The sequence below is a fragment of the Gavialis gangeticus genome, unplaced genomic scaffold (assembly GCF_001723915.1).
Source record: "Gavialis gangeticus isolate Ggan-Ray unplaced genomic scaffold, GavGan_comp1, whole genome shotgun sequence".
Classification (NCBI taxonomy): domain Eukaryota; kingdom Metazoa; phylum Chordata; order Crocodylia; family Gavialidae; genus Gavialis; species Gavialis gangeticus.
Window position 1 is genome coordinate 161,666,511 of NW_017728992.1, and position 6,968 is coordinate 161,673,478.

At 47.9% G+C, this 6,968-nt stretch overlaps 1 protein-coding gene across 3 annotated transcripts in view; it reads right to left on the reverse strand.

The window, feature by feature from the left end:
- Nucleotides 1-6,968, reverse strand: part of ANKRD46 (ankyrin repeat domain 46) — a 44,087-nt gene that overhangs the window by 36,761 nt on the left and 358 nt on the right. The window lies entirely within an intron of this gene.

Genomic DNA, 6,968 nt, shown 5'->3' on the forward strand with positions numbered 1-6,968 from the left:
GGTTAGGGGGGATCAGCAGGCACTGGGGGAGTCCCTGTTCCCCCGAGCGCCGCAAGGAGTGACCAGGAACAATGGTCACAAGCTGGCGGAGGGAAGGTTTAAGTTGGACATCAGGAGGCGCTACTTCACGGTCAGGGTGGCTAGGGTCTGGAACCAGCTTCCAAGTGAGGTGGTGCAGGCTCCCACCCTAGGGGTTTTTAAGAGGAGGTTGGATGACCACCTTACTGGGGTCATTTGACCCCAATGCTCTTCCTGCCATGGCAGGGGGTCGGACTAGATGATCTGCTCGGGTCCCTTCCGACCCTAGAAACTATGAAACTATTTGCATAGTGTTGCATAATTTTTGTAGAAACTTTAAAATTATGCAAGAAAAACCTCAATGTTATGCAAAGTAATGCATGTATTTTGTATGATTGGGGGTGGGGAGGAACCTGTGAAAGTGTAGGGGGCTGTGGGGGTGTGTACTGGGCTCGGACCCCAGGGAGGGGGGGTTGCCTGCAGGGGGGTATGAAGCCTAGGGAGGGGGGACCCCTGCATACCCTGGCAAGATGGCCAATCTGGGCAGGGTCTCTGTGGAGCTGCCCCTGGCCCGAGGTGTGCCCCCTGCCCAAACATGGCCCCAGCAGCAGCAGCCATAGGCAGCCTGGGTTGGGGGCAGTTGCTCGGGACCAAACTTCCCTGCTTACTTGCTCAGTGGGTCCCAGGCAGTCCCAACCTGCCCTGGACCCGAGGATGCCAAGCAGCCTTGCCACAGCCCAGTGTCGCTGTCTCGGAACCCCTGGAGCTGCCAGCCCCGCAGCTCAGGGGCCTGGATGGGGGTTTGTGGGTATGCCCCCCCACCTCCTCCTGCTGCAGCCACCTAGACCCTGCATCCTGCCAGGACCTGCACAGAGTCACTGCAGAGGAGCTGCCTGGCACCTTCAGGTCCTGCAACTTGGGCTCAGGACATGTCAGGACCATTGGGGTGCTCCAGCATGAGCTGCCTCCAGGGTCCCCGCACATCCCTGGTCCGAGCCCTCAGGAAGTGGCAATGACGGCAGCCCAGCACCCTGCCTGTCAGTGGAGGCAGTCGGTATCAGTAGGCGGGATTCCTATGGAGCCACTTCCCACAGCCCCCAGCCCATGCCGCACATCCGGCCCCACTCTAGTGCCGATGGGGTCTGATCTGTGCCCAGTGATACTGCTAAGCAGAGCCACCGCTCTCCTCCCTGCACTGCCTGGGCTCTTGCCGGGACCCAGCAGGTTCAGCAGCTCTGCGTGGGAGCCCAGTGTGGGGAGGAGAGCAGTGGTTCTGCTCGGTGCTGCAGTGGTGCTAGGTGCAGCTCGACTTCCGTTGATGCTGGGCTGGGGCCAGGTGTGTGACATGGGCCAAGGACCGCAGGAGGTGGTTCCGCAGGAATCCCACCCCTGCCTGCTGGCAGTGGCTGCCTCCATGGGTGCACAGGGCATGGGCCTGCCATTGCTGCCACTCCTTGGAGTCCCACACTGGGGATGCATGGGGACCTGCGGACCCAGAGGCAGCGCCTGCTAGAGCTCCCAGGTGGTCCCAATCCCTCAAGCCCACGCCATAGGGCCCAAGAATGCCAGGCAGCTTCGCTGCAGCTCAGAGCTGACTTCCCTGAAACCCCAACACTGCCAGCCTGGCTGCTTGGGGCCCTGGATGGGGGTTGTAGGTGTGTGGGTATGCCCCCTTCCCTGCTTTTGTGCTGCAGCTGCTTGGAGCCCACACCTGGGCTGCTCTACGGCTTCTCTGCACTGCCACTGCTGCCCTCCTGGGCAGCTCGGAGGTGTGGTGATGGCAGCAGGACAGGGCACCTGGGGCACAGGTTCCAAAACCACATGTGCAATTAATGCATTAAAAATAATTGACATGTGAATTGGTTCTTGCGTTAATTGTGCACATTAACAGCAATTAATTGACAGCCCTAAAATAAAACCAATTCACTGTCTTGCTTATTTTTAATATATTTATTTTCAATAGCAAAGGTAGTAAAATTAGCACCAGCAGATATACAGCTCTTACCATGCCAACAGGACAAAAATGGGGCAAACTTTAAACAACAGATGGCAGAATCTCTTTATCACTCCTTAACAGACGACTGGACTGAAATATCAACCTCTCTCTCATGTTTTAAGTTTTCCAGCAAACTATGATTTTAAATACTTCTATTGGGTTTATAAAGTAATGCCATATCACATGCCATGATAAGATGCAATGATACGCTATTGAACTATATATCTAACTAGCAAACAAACTGATGGTAGGTACCAGCCCTTTCCTTATCAAAATTTACAAACAAGTTAAACCTCAGGAAGCTCCACTTCTTTCTGTTTACATTCTTTTGTCCTGATACTGATTGCTGTAGGAATTTGGGGTATGCCTATGCGGCGCCACGCTGAGACACCACATCTGCTCCATGTGCCTTATTCTCCAGTCAGAAGGCGCACAGCCAAGTAGTTCTGTAGATGGACCAATAAACTCTGCAAGATGCTGCCTACTACAGCTGAGAGAGCCACTGAGAGAGCCTTCCTGGGTGGTGTATCTCAGTAGGGAGCTCCAATGTGCTACACAGATATACCTCAAATTTCTTGTTCATTTAAATTTTTCAAGTTGTGCTTTTCTAGAATAAACAGTAGAATAACTACTAAAATTAAAGCAAAAATGCACAATTTTTCAGGCTAGAAGGCCTTGCTTATCCCCAAACAACAAGGTTCTAAACCACAGCTATTTGAGCATGATTTACCTCTTAACTGCTTCCAAAATAATCACCCAAGAACCACCTGACTGCACAGTGGATCATGACTAAATGGAGATATGTAAAATACAACACCAGCACAGGTGGTGCTTGGACCTAGCCTTAACCAGCAAAAGTTTTCAACTTGTTGGTAGATTTTGTTTTGTATTTTAAACATAGAAACTCAGTTTTGTATATCAGATAACATTAGAAAGCTAAATAAAAATGCAGATGATTAGACACCCACAGTATTGCTTTTGCAGTCCACTGTGTTACTCTTCTGTTTTCTGGGTTATAGACTAAGCAATGCAATAAGTATCCTTTCATATACAAGCTTTTATTTGATTCTATTTGACACTGCTTGAATAAAAATTAATTAGACTTCACATCTGGCTCTGACCTCTCACTGTTTCCTCACAATCCTTCTAAATTTTAGAAAACACTGGGAGGCAAGCTGCCAAAGCACTTTAGTGAATAATAACAGTAAATGGAGGAGGGGTGGGGAGAAAGAGAACTACACTGTTTATTATGGTATTAAAAGTTAAAAGTGAAAGGCAGATTTCAGAGGGGGAAAAAATGTCCTATGAGGTTACCATTCTGAGAGATTCAGAGCTTGTTTACAAAGAAAAGTTTCTCTCAAATAAGATAGGGTATAAATTTAAAATATAGTGGCTATTTGCCATTCATATGGTTACTCTTACTCTGAATAACAATGAGCACAAAGGAAACTATTCCTGTCAATGTACATGTGCAAACAAGTCCTTAGTGATGCAAAGGTCAAAGTAAGGCAGGTTCTTCATAACCTCCTTTTTTTTTTTACCCAGGTCCCACTGTATCATTTTGCAACCACACACAAAGCAGAAAGTGTAGGTCCCTTGTTGAACACAAGGGCAATCTAGAAATGGAAGCTGCTGAAGCATTTATTTTTTTAACTTGAGTATTCACAAATAAGGTCAGCTACTAGATGACAGGCACAGTTGGCAGCAAAGACAGAGGAAGAAATAAGCAAGCTAGAGCAGGGAAAGAACAAGAGATTTACGTAGAGGAGCTGAATGTTTTCAAATTAACACTGCCAGACAAGCCACATTCTAGACAACTCAAGGAACTGGTGGAGGTAATTGCAGAGCCACTGGCTTCTCTCTTTGTGACCTCATGGAGGTTGGGTGAGGTCCCATATGAGCAGGAAAGGAGAAATATGGTGCGTATCTTTACAAAAACAAAAACGAGGATGATCCATGGAATTAGACTGGTCAGTCTGACCTGGAAACCAGGAAAGACCATTGAGTAGGGCAGCAAGGAATCTACTTCTAAGTGCCTAGAGGATAACAAAATGACTAGGAATCACCAGCACAGATTCACTTAAATCAAGTCATGTCTGATCGACCTGATTTGCTTTTATGACAAGGCAACAGGCTTTCTGGGTGAAGGGAAAGCAGTGGCAGTGGATGTGATCTACCTCAGCTTCAGTAAAGCTTTCAATACTCTCTCTCATGAGATGTGTTCAACCTGTAGCATGTGTAGCAGGGTAGTCTTTATGTGTCTTACCATATAAAAGATGGGACAGGAAGCAGAAAGGAGAGCAGCAGATTGGTCAGGGGGAGACCAGAGTAACACTCAGGGATGCCATGGATTTTAATTTGTGGCACACCTCCCAAAAAGGTTGGCCTCTACTGGTTTAGAAGAAAGTACTGTAAGGTGCACACATAACAAGTGGAATCATCAAGCTCAAAGGGAAGTCATCAATGGTTTGATATCTAAGTGGGAATAGGTACTGACCAGGGTTACTCAAGAATCTGTCCTAGGTTCATTGTTTAACTCCATTGTTAAAGTCATTGTTAATGACTTTGAGAAAGGGCCTGAATGAAAGGTTAGCAAATTTGCAGCTGACAAGGTTGGTGGAGTTGCAAACACACTGGAGCACAGAATTAGGACTCAGTTCTGCACTTAAGACAGAACCATCAGACACATAAATACAAACTGGTGATGGATGAGCTACACTGCAGTACTGCAAAAAGAGACCTGGGATTTATGACAGAACATAAGCCAAAAACAAGTTACAATAGATACATTAGCTGCAAAACAATCCAACAGCATACCAAATGACATTAACAAGAATGTCACTTGCAAGTCAAAGTGATTTTTCTATTCAGTTTAGTGCTAGTGCGGCCTCACCTGGAGTACTAAGTTCGCTTTTGGGCAGTGTATTTAAGAGAAACATGGACAAACTAGGAAGAGTCCAGTGGAGAGCAACAGAAACAATCAGAGGTTTAGGAAACAAGATAAAAAAGGAACGTCTGGAAGAACTATTTAGTCTGAAGAAGAGAACACTGAAGGGGGATTTGATATGTCTTCAAATACCCAAAATATGATTGTAAATAGGACACTGGTTCCCAGCCTCAGGGCACAACCCAAATCAGGGTCACAGGAGTCCTTAGTAGGGTTGCAAAGGGCCCGTGCACAACACACACGTGACCCGGGAGCTGTGGGCAGGGCAGGGCTGCCGTGAACAAAGTGAGCAATGGTGGCTCCCCCATCCCTGCCCCCAGGCTGCTGTTGTCACTGCCACCACACTGCTTCCAGCAACCCCCACAGCACTTAGTCGGGAGGTTCTGTTGGTGGCCAGTTTAGGGTTGCAGCAAAAAAAAGGTGGGGAGCTACTTAAATAGGATGTTGACAACTGACTATTCACCATAGATACAAGGGACAGGACAGGATATAGCCATCTTAAATTGCACCAAGGAAAATTTTGGTTACATATTAATTCTCTCACCACGAGAGCTGCTAAACATTCAGAGTAGCGCCGGCTGGCAGGGGATCCCGGGGGGGGGTCAGCTTGCCAGCCGAGGCCTGCTCTGACGCTGCTCAACATGCTGCGGCAGGGCTGGCTAGGGCACAAGGGTGCTCCAGTGTGGGGCTAGCTGGCAGCACCTTTGTGCCCCAGCCAGCTACTTCAGTGTCTGCATGTGCACTGCTGCAGAATAAAAAAAACTCCACAACAGGATAGTACTTGTATTCACTATCCTGCTGCAGAGTTTATTAATTTACTCCAGCCTAACAGCCCTGCACCTGTAGATGCCAGAAGTTTACTGCAGAGCTAATTAGTCAACTCCACAATAAACTCTCATGTGGACACGTCCCTAGAGAGGTTTTGGATTCCCCATCCCTGGAAGTTTTTAGAGGTTAAACACTGGGCTAGGACAGTTTGGACAGAAATGATCCTGCTTTTAGCAAGTGGTTGGACTAGATAACCTTTTGAAGCCCCTTCCAGCCCTATTTTTCTATGATTCTATGCAAGGACTTATAGCAAGGTATGGCATACTCTGAACACACCTTCATCCTCTGGGGAGACGTACTCCAACAGAGACTATGAGAATGAATCTGAATTCTGGAAGCTGTTCACTACCCAGGGAAAACAGAATACCTGAAATATTTTTTGAGCAAGGCCCTGGCCCTTTGATCTGCTCTGGCAGTATGAAAAGGCTGCAGCATATTAGAAAGTTTAGCTCACAGAATTCAGGAGAAAGATGAATTAATGTAGCCCTTCCCCTGAACCCTACATTATACAGGACAGAATATTAAAACACATGTTGCTTGTCACTGTTATAAAACTGTTACAAAAAAGTTTAACTTCTGCTATTTGTATAGTACAGTAATCATAGTTACCTAAATCTACGACAACTTCAAATTTGAGATGATTTTCCACTAATTAGACTCTTTACATGGAAAATTATAACATCTTTATAATTTTGCATCTACAGAGACTCTAATTATTGGGGGTCATCTTAAATGTGAAGTTGTCCTGGATTTGGGTAAATGTGGTGGGAAGTTACACATGTGCTATAACATGTGCAGAATCTAAATAGTGGAAGGTCATCTTAAATCATCCCCTTCCTGCAGTGATGGGGCAGGAGAAGGAGTGGCAAAGAGCAAGAGATCTGCTGCTCACCCCACGTCTGTGCCAGACCCGGCTCCCCCCTGCCCCTCTGTGCCTGAGCCTGTTCCTGCTCCCTACATCTTCCCCCCACGCCTACTTCCAGCTCTGACAGGCGGCCGCAGCAGCAGGCCGGACTCTGCCCAGCCCAGGAGAAGCGGTGGCAGCCCCCAGCCAGGCAGGAGCGGGCAGGGGCGCCAGCGCTGGAGCAGAAGGTCAGACGGGAAAAGGCAGCTGGGGGGAGGGGCAGAGCCAGAGAAGGTGAGGGAGGGGGGCAGGGAGGGAGCATGGAGGCAGCCGGG